Consider the following 15,429-nt stretch of genomic DNA (forward strand, 5'->3'; position numbering starts at 1 on the left):
TTTATGTTGCACCTACAATAATAAGCATGCAGAGAGGAGACAGAGAGGCCTACATGAGTTTTTTTCCTTTCTAAATAATGACCAGCTCTATATCAACCTGAAGGCTACTGAGGGATGCTGGTGGCTGGATGGTGGGGCCTCTTTAGGGTTTTGGCCTGATTAAAAGGTAGTCCCAGGGACATGGAGGCCCACAGGGTGCACACTGGTGCCAGCCACTTCAGTGGGGTGGGGGAAATTATTGGGCCTGCTGCCTCAAGTTTGAGAGGACATCTGGGATTCTGGTCCAACAATGTCACAGTGTCTTTAACACGAATAAATAGGCTTGTTTCTGCAGTTGTAGGTTGGGGAAGGGTAAGCTAAAATGGAAAATAAATACTTTAAGACCCCAGAAAAGTTCTGGAGACTGAAGTAGAGAGATGATGGAGTGCTCTTCATCCATGTACACTTCAGCCTCTCATGTAATCTTGGTGACACTGCCAAAATAGACCCAAGTTACATTTTCCTTGTGATCTCATTTTACTGGGCTTGAAGCCTACCTCACTCAACATCTTTGGAGAGTACATTGAAACGAGCTGTTTGTAAGACAGTGTTAAAGGAAGTGACATTGTGTGTGTGTGTGTGTGTGTGTATTTGTGTCATATACATGTATGAAACAAAGATATTTGAATATATACATATAGAAAGAGAGTTTCCTAAAAATCCATCTCCCTTGGGGAATAGTCTCACCTTCAGGGAGAGGTGCTAGAGAGGGTCAGAGATTCTCCTGCTCTATGCCATAAGACCAAAGATAGATTGCAATTATGATCCCAATTCTTTGCCTCTGCTCTATCTATGCTATTTGAAAGCCCCTCCCATCAAGAGGTGAGGTCTGGGTCTATTTCTCTACCCTTAGATTATTGGCTGGCCTTGTGACTTGCCTGGGCCTATAGTGGAGGTTACACTGTGCAAGTTTTGCCTAAGCCCCGAGATGTCTTGTGTGTCTCCTCTTGCCCACTCAATCCCTGTAAGTTGCAGCCACGACATTATGCCCTGAATAGCCTTCTGGAGGATGAGACATGAGGGGAGAGAGCCACGTCATCCCAGTGGGTCTAGCCAAGGCTGTCCTAAATCAGCCAATGGCTAACAGATCCCTGAAATATGAATGGGCCCAGCAGAGCCCAGGCTAAATCACCAACCTACAGACACAAAAACTCAGTAAATCGTAAATCTTATTGCTTTGAGCCAGAGTTTGGGACTGGTTTGTTATGTGTGTTATTTATTATCACAGCAATAAATAACTGATGCAGGTGCCTCCGCTTAGTGTTCTCTTTCCAAGTCTCACTTTTTTTTTTTTTTTTTGGTCACTCATTTACATCTTTGGTAGTGAGGCAGTCTGATAGTGCCCTTTATCTCACACGATTTTTCAGTCCTTCATTTGGCTTTACCTTCATTCTCTTTTTCTTTCCTCACTCCCACTCACTTTGCATAAGAACCCATTTTGTTTTTCTGTGACACTCTTAAGTTAACACCAGACAGCCCTGTCTTTAGTAGGGAATTTTTCTCAGTTCTTCCCAAGCATCTTCCATATTTTTGGTTCTTTTGATATTTGAGAGAAAGAAACAAGCAATAAACAAATCTGTGATGGATCAGGTGATACATAGTGCTATGGAGAAAAATTAAGCAGCATATGCCAAATAATGAGAGTTGAGGAGAAGGGTGCTGAGTGGGGAAAGGGGCGCTTCTTTTTCATAAAGAGTCCCTGGGCAAGGCCTCTCTGAGAAGGAGGCATGTGAACAAATTCTAGGTGAGTTGATATTTTTCTAGACTATATTGGAGTAGGATGAAGGACATGTAGGTCACTCCCCTGGTTACCCATTTCAAGGATTGATATGGAGACGTAAAGAATCACCATGTAGACATAAAGAATCACCATGACTTGCCCAATAAAGTGCCACTCATCCATGGTCACTGTGGGAAGGAGGCAGCATTTCAGGGCTTGCAATCCTTTACGTGCTTAATCCTTCTAGTATCAGAACTTTACCAAGCACCTGCTGGGCCTGAAGTCTAAAGAGCTAGATTTTTACATCTATGCTGCCACAAGAAAGTCATGTAACATTGACAAAGTCATTATTTTCTCTGGGTTGATGTTTCTCATCTGGCAAGTGAAGGATTGAACGAGATGCATTTTAAAGAAACTACCAAGTCTGTCATTCTATGGTTTTATGAGATTATGTAGCTGGTGCTACATTGAGTTTTGCAGGAGAAAGAAAAGAAGAAATAATTGTGATAATAATATTGCCCTCCTCACCATCCCTTATAATCTCCTCTAATTCTTCACAAAGACGAGAGAGAGAGAGAAAGAATAATACAAGGGGGTAGAAAATAATACATGCTTTAGGAATCCAAGCAATACTTTTTCTCTTCCTCATTGAGTCTTTGTGCCTTCTGCCCCAAATCCAGAAGAAGCTAGTCTGCTTTCTCAGAGCTTTCCTATATCTAGAGGTCTTTACTCCTTTAGGCATCTGCCAGATCCTAATTCTGAAGGATGATGTAGTATTTGCATGTTAAAGTTGCTACTGTGTCCCCAGTTCAGGGCTCTGAAGTGTCTCTTGGTGATGGGGCACGGCTGCTGATAATTTTGGATGAGAGGTTACCCATAGTGAGCTTCCACTCATTTTCTACTCAACAATAAAGGATTTACATGACATGTGAATAGAGGGCGGGATGGCTGGCAAGGAGGAATGAGGCCAGAAATGGAAAAGAATACATAAGCCAGAAAAAACCCAGCTTCTAGAGGAAGCATTGATAGCCAAAGCCTGCCTGCTTGGGCCTGGCTCAGCACACACCCTCCATTCTTTTTTTTTTTTTTTTTTTTTTTTTTTTTTTGAGACGGAGTCTCACGCTGTTGCCCAGGCTGGAGTGCAGTGGCGCGATCTTGGCTCACTGCAAGCTCCGCCTCCCGGGTTCCCGCCATTCTCCTGCCTCAGCCTCCTGAGTAGCTGGGACTACAGGCGCCCGCCACCGCGCCCGGCTAATTTTTTGTGTTTTTAGTAGAGACGGGGTTTCACTGTGGTCTCGATCTCCTGACCTTGTGATCCGCCCGCCTCGGCCTCCCAAAGTGCTGGGATTACAGGCTTGAGCCACCGCGCCCGGCCACACCCTCCATTCTTGATGCAGGTGTTGTCAAGGTTAGAGCACGCTGAACTGCTGGAACTGCACAGAAAATGTCATTCAGGAGACAGTGAGGGAGAGGAAGTGGGGCTGCAGCAGCCAGGAATGGGCATAGGGCCTTCCTGCATGGCCATTTTCACAGCACAGTAAGAATAATAGAATGAGAAAATATGATTTTACAAGAAAAAATTATTAAAGAAAAAGAGACAAAACATCACCATCATGCACACTCACAAACACAGACACACACACACACAGAACAGGTTATTGACTACAAGGAATGAATGTTTCCGTTCTATCGCCAAAAAGATCTGACTCTCTTTAACTGCTATTTACCATTTTTTGTTGTTTTTTTATTATTATTTTCAAAATCCTAGTTAAGCAATTACCTCAACCACTTTTGAAAATGTAGTATAGTGAAGTGGTTAAAAATGAGAGTTCTGGAGCTGAACATCCTGAAACCAAACCCCAGTTTCTACCACTTTCTGTTTTGGGTCTGGATACTTTAGCTCCCTATTCCTTAATTTTCTCATTTATAAAATGAAAGTTATAACAACTTATATGTCATAGAGTTTTTATGAAGATTAGATAAAATTATATGTGTGAAGCACATAGAAAATCAATGCCTTAATCATTTGCTACAAATATTTTCAACTCAAATACAATGCAGCAGTTTTCAGAGGTCTAATAATGAATAAGTATAGTGGTTGGGGGTTTTGAGAGATTTAAAATGTATACATAAAGCCATTCCTCATTTACAAATTAGTTTAAGAGGAAGAATTATATGTAAAGAATTTAAATAGGGCAATTATTCAAGACAAAATAAAAAGTAAAATCAAATAGAAATATTAATGAAATAGAGAAGTGATAGGTTCTCTATTTCTTTTTACAATGTGTGAAAAGAGAATATAGTTTATTGGAAATCAATATTAAGGTAGAAAAGAGAATCTCTACTTTTTTATTTAGGCAGCATTTCATCAGTCATTTAGTTTAATCTTTTGTTTATGATACGAACCTTTTTTATGATTTCTCTGAGATCTTATCAGTTAAGGAGTGATTATTTTATATGGCTCATAGTTCATTCACTCAGGAAGCAATCTATTCCATTTTTGAACAGCTATTAAGAAAAGATAAATAAAAAGCTATTTCAAAGAATACTTATTGGAAAGAAGAAAAGGAGTAATACTGTTAACTTGGGAAGAGCTTAACTGGAGTAATTCTATTGAAAGTTTGGTTATTCATATTGATATCTCTGCTAAAAATAATTTTAAAATTCTGAATAAAATATTTTTAAAGGATTAATATGAAGTGTTAAATAACTCATCAGATGGAAATTGTAGAAAAAGATGCAACTCAAAAGATAGACAGAAAACGAAGTTTGATTTTACCATAAAGACAATGGTCAAAACTGAGAAATGTGAACATTGGTTTTGGGAACTTTAGCCTTGAGGAGAAAAAAGAGAAATAAATTATACTCAGAGCCTTCTAAGGCTGAGGAATCATCAATTTCAATGAGGCATTAAAGGATTGTACCATCAGAACAGAAGTGAAGAAGAAATCAGGTGGAACTTAGATGAATTTGCCAACAAATTTGCAATTCCTTGGTGCCTGTTTAGAAAAAAAGAAAACACACACACACATACACATACACATACACACACACACAGTTAATTTTAATTTAGAGTAGTACCAGTGTTGGTAGTTACAATGAGTATATGAAACAAATAATACTCATCTTGACTAAAGAAGGATAACATTGCCATAGCCTCAAAATACTTCTAAAAAATAATTTTCAAATAAAATGAGAAACACAAAGTCAAATAATTCCAAGTACCTACGGAAGCAAGGAAATGTGAGCAAGAACCAGCAGAAAACTGAATATAAAAATGAAGAGTGAAAGAAAAGAAAACAAATGCCAAGATTGTCACATTCTAGAATTATTAGACACATTAGAGAACAATTTGTTTCCTGGATTTAAAGATTTAAAGCCACATTTGAAAATGTTTGCAGAGAATAGGAAAGTTTAAGAAGTGATCTAGCATATTTTTCAAAGTAATATTTCTATCCCATTGGTTACTCCTTTTTAAAAACTAAAAAGTATTATTTCTAGAAATAAAAATATAATACTTAAAAGTTTTAAAGTTTAAAGTATGAGTTTAAATGCATATTAGACACAATCCAAGAGAGAATTAGAACTACAAGAAATTTTAGAATAAATTATTCAGGATGTTGCATGGAGAGACAGTGGATGGAACACAGAAGGTCAAGAGGCAAAAATGATAGATTGAGATGAACTAATATACCTTTAATTTGATTCTGTAAAGGAGAGAATAAGAGGTTAATGTAGAGATAATATTTGAATAGATAATAAATAAAAATTTTCTAGAACTCTTTAAGGACAGCATCTAGAGATTTTTTTAAAAAGCTAATAAATCTCTAGAAGGGTAAATAAAAAGACATTTACACCTAATCATTCTTTCATGAAACTGCAGAATTCTAATGAAGAAGAAAAATCTTGAAAATAGAGAAAAGAAAAACAGATTTTTTAAAAGAAATGACTGACGGCTGACTTAATAGCAACGGTGAATGCCAGTAGCAATGGAATGGTGACTTTAATGTGCTGAAGATGGTAAGTGTCATCCTGAAAATCTATCTCCAGTGAGAATTACCTTCCATGTGAAGAAGAAATTTAGATTATTTTCAGACAAACAAAAAGTGAGAGGATTTGCCACCAGCAAACCTACACTAAAAGAATTAGTAAAGAATGTTCCTGAGGCAGAATCAAGCTGAATCCAAAGAGAAGATCCAAAGTGAACAGGGAATGAAGAAGAGGGAACAAAGTGAATATGTGGGTAAGTCTAACAAAATATACAAAATAACAATAATTAAACATGATAATAAGGTATTAAAGATTAAGAGAGAATTTAAATGCAAAACAACATTAAGAGATTTACTTGAATGTGATAAAAATGAGTTGAAATGTTCTAAGGACCTTGTCTTTTCTAAGGGAAATTTGAAGTATTGATTAATTTTCAACTTTGATGTATATTAATGTTTTAATTTGTAAAGTATGATTTTCAAATTAATATTTAAAAATTAGAATAAAAACATTTAAACTGAAATATTATAAGAAGGAGAGGAAATACAGTAGAACAGTCAGAGAAAAATAAAAAGTAAGGTGGTATATTGTAAACACAAATGTATTAGTAATCATTTAAATGAAAATAGACTACTTGAAATGCAAATAGACTGAATAATTACAAGTAAAGAATATTAGTTTGGATTAAAGAAAATTCCCATGAAATCTGGTACATCCATAATCCCTGGAAGTGGGGAATTCATGTTCTAGTTTATGAGGGTGGTGTTCCCTGAAGTTGTGTAGTATACATCCTATGCGCCCCTGGATCTAACAGAAAAAAAAAACAGAAGTAGAAGCTTGGAAAAATATATACTATTTGAGTGTAAAACAAAGGAAAGGTGGTGTAGAAACAGCAATACTAAACATAATAGATTTAAGGCAAAAGGTATAGTCACTTTATAATGTTAACAACTTCAATTCACAAGAAGATGTAATGATTTTACCTATCTATGCACCTAATGATAGAGATTCACAGCATATACATCAAAAATTGATGGAACCACAAGAAGAAGTGGACAATAAGAGAATCAGAAGAAGATATAGGCAAAACTACATTCATATGAGAGACTTTTAACACATCTCTTTCAGAATTGAAGGAACAAACCAACCAAAAATAACCATTCAGAATTTTAGCATATTATCTTGCTCAGTAGTTAATAGAATTGCAAGGAAAAATCAATAAAGTAAAAAGTAGAGGCTGAAATGCACAAACTAGGTATTTGCATTAGTCTGTTCTTGCATTGCTATAAAGAAATACCAGAAACTGGGTAATTTCTAAGCAAAGAGGTTTAATTGGCTCACAGTTCTTCAGGTTGTACAGGAAGCATAGCACACCATCTGCTTCTGGGGAGGCCTTAGGAAGCTTACAATCGTGGTGGAAGGTGATGGTGGAGCAGGTATCTTACATGGTAGGAGGAGGAGCAAGATAAATCAGAAAGCACCACACACTTAAATGACCAGATCGCAGGAGATCTCATTATCACGAGGACACTAAGTGCTCATTATCACGAGCACTAAGTCATGTGGGTTTCACTCCCATGATCCAGTCACCTCCCACCAGGCCCGTCCTCCAACAATAGGGATTACAATTCAACATGAAATGTGGGAGTGACAAATATTCAAACGATATTAGCATGCATTACAAGGAGTAACTAAACCTTCACAAAGTAAAATAAAGCAGTACAAATGATAAAAACAGGGCAGAGAAGATAAACATTGCCAAAATTTGGTTCATTGAAATGACAAACGAAATTTTAAAACATTTAGAAAATTAATTTTAAGAAAAGGAAAAAAAAGAAAGCACAAATAATCAAAATCAGGAAGACAAGGAGGCCATCATACACATAATGCAGACATTTTTAAGATATTATGAACATTCTTGCATATAAATGGAAATTTTAGAAAAAGCTTGAGAAACAATCTTAGAAAAATATAACCTGACTCATCTTACTACTTTTATATACACTTAATGGGAACCTACAGGGGTTTGAATTTTAGAAACAATTGTAAAAGGTCTTAAATATGTTCATATACTTTTACTTAGTAGTCTAAATTCTCAGTAAGTTTTCAAAGGAATTATGCCTAAATGCAAACAATAACAACAACCACCTTGCAGTACAAACACATTCCACGTAGTTATTTATTCAAAGAGAAAACTGGGCCAAATCAAGTGTGAAACTATTGATGAACAGCGAAAAATAGAGTCAAATGGACCAAACCATTGTTTTCTTTTAAATTCACTTTTTTGAAAAACGAGAAATCTATTTTTATTTCATTTTGTTTATATTTGGGCATATACTATAAATGTCCAGCAACAAAAACATTAAGTAAATAAGTAATAGAACTATAGTATGAAATACAATGAAATCTTTAGAGATGGTTGTGTAAAAGTCTTTTTATATTTTGGGGACTCTTGCCCATTTGCATAAGTTCTGTTAATCCTATGAGAGGAAAATACAGAACCAGTAGGGAAAAAAGAACAAGATCATGGCAAACTGACAAGGCACAAAATTTCAGTAAATCAAGTCAGGATTCAAAGAGAAAATCTAGCTTTATAGGTAAGCAGTATTAATAATAGTAAAACCCCATTGTCCATTGTAAAGCTTAAGACAAGGCTTCATATTTCAGCTGGCGGAATTATTACCACCCTCGGGACTCATGAGCACAAGTCCATCTGTGATCAAAGTAACTCAGTTCCAAGTTCCACTGGATTTGGTGGTGATGTTCCTGATATGCCTTATTTATCAGTTCTATGGTGACCATTAAAAAACAAACAAAAAAATTCACACATACACAACACCACAATATTTTAAAAATTGAAGTTCATTTTATAATCAATAAGCACACTTAATGCAATGTTATTTTTCATTATTACTAGGTTGATAGTCTGTCTTAAAATTTTAGGCATCTTATTGTCAAGGAACCATAGTGTTTCCAGGGTTTTCCAGACTAGTTCGGAAACTGTGCCTGTGGGTAACACCTGGCACTGTAGTTAGCCTAGAGGACTTACAATCATTGGAAGGGAAAGGAGACCAGAAGTGAAATTGTAGATCATAACACAATCGAGATATTAACAAAGACTACTTCCGGGTCTCAAAAGCTTGTGCCCTACTATGAGAGACAGGCTAAGAACAGCTACAAAACCCTAGAATATCCTCTAGCAAATACTAGGAGGTTGGTTCATAAGACCACTTTTCCAACTGCTACGCCCTCTGTTGGTAGGCACAGTTGATGAGTCTGACCTCACACAGACTTTTGCTTCTGTCTTTCAAAGTCTGCAGGTTGCAAGGTGTAAAGCTGTGGAGTTTCACTGCCAAGTTCTGTGGCACAGGCTATATACTCTAAGAATTTAGAGGACAGATATTGAAAAGGACTAAGGAAGGATTAATGAGTTAGAGTTGGGGCTTAAAGAATTTCAGCAGGTAAAAAGGGGGCTTTTCCAAGGCTAATAAACATGGAACTTGAGAGCGGAAGAAGCAAGGTGCATTTTTGGCATAGTGTTTCTTCTGGAGCATTTCCTGATTCAGCTCTGGAAGTTCTTCTTTGACTAAATGAGAATTGCAAAGGCAAGAAACTACTTGGAAATAATTGGAATATGACATTATATTTCTCTCTGCTTCTCCCTCCTGACACAGAATTGGAGCCTAAGCCTCTTTGAGACTTTTCAGTCAAAGCTGGATTTTCATGCTGACGTATCTTAACCATACAGGCCCATTCCACATCTTGCAAATCTTGTGCCAGAAAAGAATTTCCACTGCCTTGCAAAGCCATCCTGGCACAGACAGACCTCTGCGGGCATAGAACAGGATGAGCACAGAAAGACTACACAGCTTCCCGTGCTTGACAGGGTAGGAAGGAGGCTCTGTTGCTATTCCCCTCGGGGGAAGAATCCCACACACTAAGTATAATTTCCAGGCATGTTGAGTAATGGGGCAAAATTAAATTGGACTCTCCTTCTGTCTTAAACCTAATTAATCTTCTTCTACCATGCATTTACTCCACTAAAATATGGCATTAAAATTCCAGCACTTTAGTTTGCTCTTTCCAGCAGCTTTCTATAAGCAGTAGTAACCTGATCTACTAGTTCATGAAATCCTAATATGGGATAATTTAGAAAAGTGAAAGGGTTGGTTCTCAGCAAATAAATAAGATATTGACTTAGGAATTTTAGATCCCAACAGTAGAAAAGCAGTGCCCCAGAGATAAAAGTATTGTTATTATTATTATTTTGTTGTATAGCCTTGAGTCTAAGAAATCTATCATGTTAGTTGTTAGTGTAATTTCATGCTTTGTGATCATCCTCCTTGCTAAGGACTTGTGGAAACAGAACTACCTAATCTATAACTGTTAGTAACTCATATTTATTTTGAATTTGTTCTGGCTTCTGTTTTTCACATACATAAGTGTCAGATTTGCTGTTGTGTGCTAGGAAAATAAATGTTTACTTCAAAGTCAAAATCAACCATATTTTGGTTTCATTGTACATCACTGCTTCAGGATAGAAGAGCCCAGGATTGAGCTAGTTGAACAAGGATATGTTTTCAACCTGCCTCAAAACTTAATTACAACTAAATCTTTTCTCCACCCTTAAGTGAGGAAATCCCAGACCAAACCTCTCCTGCATTTACTTGTTTTGTCCACACTAAGACTACAAAAAGAGAAAACATATTCTGGCAACAGTCATCCTAAGAGAAGATAAGAGTTATCCTAAAAATTGCAAAATACCTAGCATGTTGAAACATTTAGAAATATACCACAAATATTCATGTTTATGGGTTTTTATATGTGTATTTGCATATATATGCATATATTATTATGATAAGCTTAATAGGAAAGATCCCTGCATATTATAAAACTTAGATTTATCACCAACTCTAGTTTTATGACATTGACTAGAAAGGAAAGACCAGAAATAATGGTTCTCTTTAGCTTTAGATTGAATGATTTTTACCATTTATATATATTTTATTTGATTGGCATAATACAGTGGAGCACATGAGCAGGTCATGTACATAATTCTTTTTTTTTTTCCCTGAAGGCCAAGCATATAAGAATATAAGAATGAAGTTCCAAAAGATTTTGTAGATGAATGATTGCAACAAGATGACTATTGATATTTAGGTATGTTTTAAAAGGACAGAAACTTAATTTGTTGTTTCTTATTGTATTGTTTCTTTAATATTTACTTAATCGCTTTCATTACTAAATACCTAATATTAATTAATTGAATGAAGAAAGGAAGAAATAAGTGAATAAAAAATACGTCTATACCAAATGACATATATAAAGTTAAAACAATGATCAGTTAGATCATAAATATTTTAGCTTCTGCAGTTCATACAGTCTCTGTTGCAACTAGTCAACTCTGCCATTTTAGAACAAAAACAGGTATGGATAAAGCATAAACAAATGAGTGTGGCTGTATTCCAATAAAACATTATTTACAAAAAGAGTCTATGGGCTGAATTTATCCCATGAGTTATGCTTTGTCAAGAGGTGATTTGAGTCATCAAGGGCAGCACTTTTTTCTCAAAATAAATAATTAACTTACAGGTGTTTTAATAATTTGCAAGACTTCATGAAAGGATTGGCTCAGGGGAAACACAATTCACCTAAACGATTCTACTGACAAGTCATCAGTATATAGGTGGTGTACAGGACCAACCAGGCCTTTAGACTTTCTCTCCTCCCTGTCACTAAATTCCATTTGGCCTTGCTGTATTTTATGAGCTATTCTCGTTTCCAGCCTAATACGAGGAAAATGGGTAGATGGCATAAGAGGACATTGAATGTACTGAAGGCAGCCCAAATATTCCATGCATTAGTCACTTCGGATATCCAGTGGAGTGAATGCGGCATTCATTAATGCCCAGTGTTGTCCCGGGCAAAGTCCAGACAGTCTGCTGGCAGCAAGAAAGCTAAAGGCAAGAAGGCCTGTGTCGATTGTCGTCTGTACTTATGAGCCTGAGAAACAGTAACTATGAATCAGCCTGTCTGAGACTCTGCTGTCTTTATTTGCAACAGTAAGGAAGATAATATTTTAAAAAGCTTTCAGGAATAAAGTGAGTCTTAACCACTAGAGAGAAGAATCACAGTCTGCAGCTACATTGCCTAGAGGCTTAATGATGATTCATTGCAAATTAGACCAATTAAGCATACCCCCCATACTGTAGTCTTGAGTGGCTTAGATAAGATCATTGGTTCCCTTTGACTCCTGGGATCCTAAAATAAATGGGATCTCAGAAATTTTCTGGTTCAGGGCTTGTGGAATGTTGGAAGTATGAGGCATCTCACTGGAGATCTGGTCAACCCATTTCCTTACAGATGCGTAAACTGAGCTCTGGTGAGATAAATGACATCCAGTGATTCATAATTAGTGGGTGGTGAGGTAGAACTTGAGCCAGCACTCTTGATTCTGGGTTGATAGTTTGATTCATTTATTAAGGCAATTGTTATGTATTCAACCAATGTAGTTTTCACATTGTTTTCCAAATTGATTTCATCAGAGAACCCCTTTTGTTTCCTCACATGGTTTGGAGAAGACCAGAGTTCTCCAGAACCTACTTCAGGAACCTCTTTAATGACTACTCAACACCTTCAAGCTCTTTCAACTCCACCCACACGTGCTCTTTACAAGTCTGGAAAAGGAGATCCAAAGAGTCTAGGCTGTTGGCTCCTAAGCTTGTCTGTATATTAGAAGTACCTACAGATCTTTTAAAAATTCCAACTCCAAACCACACCCAGACCAATAAATCACAGTCTCTAGGGGCAGGACAGAGACATCATATTTTTTGAAGTTTCCCAGGTGATTCTGAAGTACAGACAAATTTTGGGAGCCACTGGGACAGGGCATTTCTACCTCTGCTATATCTCACGTAGGAAGGCATCATCCATTATGGTGAAAACATGATTTGAGGACATTAGAAGAGATGGAATGGCATTTCTTAAAAGGAGGCCTTGCCTCCATCGCGAACACACATCACTGAGTAGTTCTGAAGAACAAAGGAACAAATATGGGTGAAAGTGCTCTAGAAAACCAAGGGATTTATATAATATATTCTTCTATTATTTTAGGATGCATTCAAACTTGAGCTAGCTGTGAATGCTGTTTTATCTACCTATTTACTGGGACGAATTATTTTGAAATTGGAGAATCAGTAAATTTTCAAAAGCACTTAACTTTTGAAAGTATGCCTGAAATTAATTCAATTTTTCTCCTGAGATTTTTAATATTGCTGCTGCTGCTGCTTCTCTAATGGTATCTCGATGGGAGTCTATCTGTTGTAGGATCCCAACCTAGCAGTTCACCTGCTCTTCTTTAGTACATAGTATATGCTGTTTAAAGACGGTAGCAAGAGTTTGGGTTCATTCAACCTTTATACAGGGTAATTTACTTGTGCTGGCTTAAAAACTAAGACCCAAAAACTATTTTTAGAAGAAATTATATTTATCCTATGTTTAAAATTCAAAATATTTTAGATGCATTCAATGAAAGGGGATGCAGGTTATGTTGCAATTCAGCTGCTTTCTTTTATTTGATGCTCTCACGTAAAAGGCTTGTCACCATATTCCATTTAAACACAATTTTTAAATTTTTTCTGAGTCTTCTTAAATCAAATCCTCCTCTACCAAACACAGTTGGGCAATAGATGGCTTTGGAACAATGAGCTGAAGAGGAGGATGACGATGTACCTTTATATATTTCAATTAGAATAACACTCCAGTCGCATTGTTGAGATTGTTGTTTCTGGATTGCAGTTCCAACGTCATACTGAGTTTGCTCATTTTCATGAGCCAAGATGGGCTCTCCAGTCCTTGCTTCCCTGGCTCATCTCAGTTTGTAATAATTGCTTCCATACTTTCCCATTCGTTCCCTTACTTGGGGTTTGTCCTCTCGTCCCTTCAGTTCCTCTACCCTTCCAGAGGTAAGGCAGAACAGCAAGAACCCCCATCCCAGGGTTGTTTATCTAAAACCAATTCACTGTCTCAATACAGTCAAATGCATTCTAGTTTCCAGTGACTTGAGGCTGTGGTCGCATTGTAAGCACACAATACTTACTTAGGTTTTGTTTAATTGGGGTGGCTTTAAGAGGTTCTGGGAGGAGCTAAGTGACCCCCTACTCCCAGCTACCCCGCAGTGTATTCTCTCCCGTAGAAGTTTAAAATTCAAGGCAAAATAAAACAGTCTTACAATTCCTGATTCTTATACTTGTCTTCAAAAATCTTGCTTTCTGGAGGAAATAGATTTGTGAGACTTAGGAAGGAAAACCCAAGAAATACTTGCCCTGAAAACCAATGAACTGGGATCTATAATGGAAGTGATATTGCCCTTGTAAGAAAGAAATCTCAGACATTGGTAATCTTTTCTGTTGTCCCAGTGACAGACTTATCAAAATAAACAGACAACGATGCTCTCCTGAAGTGGCAGAAATTCTTCCTGAAATTCTAGGAAAGTGATCATGATGGGGAGATCTCCAGAGCAGAGTCACTCAAATCAAGACAAGATAGGAGAAGAGGGAAGTGGAGCTGCCCATCAAGAGAAAGAAAACAGACTGATAGCATCTCCACCTTCACCCAAAAAGGCCCAGTCTTTGCTTTTCTGAGATTTTAACCGGAGTTACACTGATCAAACTTCCATTCTAACCAAAAGACAGGTCTTTTTGATCGTTAGTTTTTATGTGTGGGCAGCCTGATGTCCCAGGCATCCATGTGGTTGGCTCGGTATTTTCATCCCGTCCAGTGGATGCTGATCTTAGAAACCACATGCCCTCAGCTGCTTCTACTTCTGGAGCACCATTTCCAGTCCCAAGTTAACAAAAACTAAACAGTCATAGTATATTTCAGTAGGTGAAATTGGAAGAGACAGGAAGGAGGAAGTGGTATGAAGATGCCCCATGCTAAGAAGACACAGGTAACAAAAGAATTGTTAAGAGGTATTTCTATCAATGCAGCAGAGCATTGTAGTCTGTTTATTTCAATAGGTGTGTCAGTAGGACAATAGAAGAGATCTTTAATGTGTTGAGATTTTTCTTTTTGTGTAAGCACTAGTTCTTCCCAAATTATATTCCTTTGGTTTTCACAGCAAACATTTCTTGGCTTTTCTTTCCTAAATCCCACAGATAGAAATTGAGGCTTTATTAAGTACCAGACCAAAGGATAGGTAACAGTAAATCTCATGAGACTTAATTTACTCTACAAATGAACAGTTCAAACGCCTGAGTTCTCTGTTCTCATGGAGATCCAAATACTTATTTAGAAAATTATGTCAAGGTTTTTAAGACAGTCGCTTTCTTGCAACCATTTTGAGCCACATTTTTAGTGGGTATGGAGAGTGCAATCAAGTACATGAGGACATGGAATATCTTTTTGTAGTATTATTACCATAATACTGTCTGAGAATTCTGATTCATCCCTCTCTATGAGGGGGGTGACACTTGCTTCCTGTTGTTTCTGTGTGTCTGTTTGTTCATGTATGGGTATGTACCTGTGTGCATGTGTGTGCTTCTTGCATAGTGAACATGAACATCATCTGTTCATGGTGATTCCAAGGAGAGAAATTCACACTAGTGTCCAAAAACAAGAAAAAAAAAAAGCAGAGATGGTGACCTTACTTCTTAATTCAGAAGACACATTCCATGCTG

Source organism: Macaca nemestrina, chromosome 15, assembly GCF_043159975.1.
Source record: "Macaca nemestrina isolate mMacNem1 chromosome 15, mMacNem.hap1, whole genome shotgun sequence".
Taxonomy (NCBI): Eukaryota; Metazoa; Chordata; class Mammalia; order Primates; family Cercopithecidae; genus Macaca; species Macaca nemestrina.